Source organism: Arachis stenosperma, chromosome 4 (genome assembly GCF_014773155.1).
Source record: "Arachis stenosperma cultivar V10309 chromosome 4, arast.V10309.gnm1.PFL2, whole genome shotgun sequence".
Taxonomy (NCBI): Eukaryota; Viridiplantae; Streptophyta; class Magnoliopsida; order Fabales; family Fabaceae; genus Arachis; species Arachis stenosperma.
Window position 1 is genome coordinate 108,802,928 of NC_080380.1, and position 1,939 is coordinate 108,804,866.

A 1,939-nucleotide genomic window follows, 5' to 3' on the forward strand; every position below is an offset into this window, starting at 1 on the left:
TGAAGTTTACCAAAATTCAAGTGAAACAGTTCTAATAAACTATTAGATCATCGTTTAATTTTAAACAATTTTATTCTCTTAAACCTGTTTCTAAAGTTGAATTAAACTCACAAATAGTTTTAATCTTTAAATTTTAATATTTGGTTTTAATATGTAAGTATGTTAGAGAGATAATAAAAAATCAGTCTAAATTTATATTATTTAAAATTTATTAATTCTAACCGCAACTAATAAATTTTAAATAAAATAAGTTTTAGCTATTTTGACTAATTTTTTATTATTTTTCAAATATTATTGTTAATATGCGAGCTAATTTTTATCTTTATCTTTTATGTTTAATTTCATTCATTTACATTGTTGCATTGAATGAAATTGATTCATAAATATACATGACAACCATAATTATCGGTTTAATGATTAGGAAAATAAAAAAGAATATTATTATTAAAATAAGAAGGATATTATCATCTTTTTAATGATTATTAATTAATTAGTGACAAAATAAAATTCAGAACTGTACTGTACAGTCTGTACTGATGAGTTCTGACTTCAGAAAATTTTTTTTCTTTTTTAATGCTAGACTTTAGAATGTCTTGTTAATTAGAATATTGTAATTGCTTTTTCATAAGGAATTTAATTACCAGTACGTAGTGGGGACTGGGGATGGTTGCAACTTGCAAGCAACTTGCAACCTGCAGCAACTATGCAAGTACAGTCAAAAGGAAATTTGTGAGTGAAAGGCACCCAAGCGCACATGCACTTTACTGCTTCAGTCAAAAACCTCGTGGCCTTGGGAACATATACATAGAATAATGTTCCAGAGCATAGTTTGAGAGTCATAGTGAATCATAATTTTTTCATTTTCTTATATTATATTTTTTATTATTATTAAAGTAAATAAGTAATTTTAGATATAATAAATATATAATTATAAATATTATATATAGATACTATTATAGATATTTAAATTAAATAAAAATTTTATATTATTGTATTTTAAATATTATTTATATTATAATACAAGATGCAAATAAATAAATAAATAAAATAAGAGAAAAAGAGTAAGCCTCTAACAATTCACAAGCAGTAATAAACTACAGTATAGCTAGATGTGGAAGAAGAATATGCTTCTCAGTTCTCACCATCACCTTATATATTTTTCTACGCTTATGGTGCCCATAATTTTGTTTTGCCGCCAGCTTTCTTAACCTTAATTAATTAAAGTGAGACATATTAAGATGAGACATCCATTTGCTAGCTTAATTATTGAAAAAGGACAAGGGAAAAATTGTAGGGACGGAAAACTTGAGATGCAAGAATCAAGTCGTAGAAGTTAGAACTACCTAGACAAATTTTTAAATGTTCTTAGCAAATGGAACTTAATTAAATTAACGAAACCTCGAGCAGCTACGTAGGCTTTTCTTTATATTTAAATAAAATAAATTATTTATTTACTCAAATAAATTATAATATACGATTTTACCGTTTTAAACGTAGTTGTGTTTTTGCTAGCAAAATAACGAAAACAAAAATTACAATATTTACACTGACAACAAAAACAATACTAAATACTTTTTGCATTTTTTGTCCGAAAACAAAACAATTTTTTTCATATTTTCTCAATCACTGCAACCAAAATGAATAAAAAAAGAAAAAAATATATCATTGTCAATTAATTTAGGCTCAAATAGGGGCAAATTTTTTTACATATGAAAATAATTATGATGGGTAACTCAATGAAATAGAAGTATATTAAATATTTGCACTGCTATGGTGTTAATCAAAATCGTAACTTACGTTTTGTTTTTTCATTTTATTTTTTATTTTATTTATAAAACAAATCAAACGTAAGTTGCATTTTACTCCTACCAGTTCTTTCATTTTTTTTTTTTGTTATTCAAATAAACTAAACGCAAGTTGCGTTTGTGAGATGGGTATT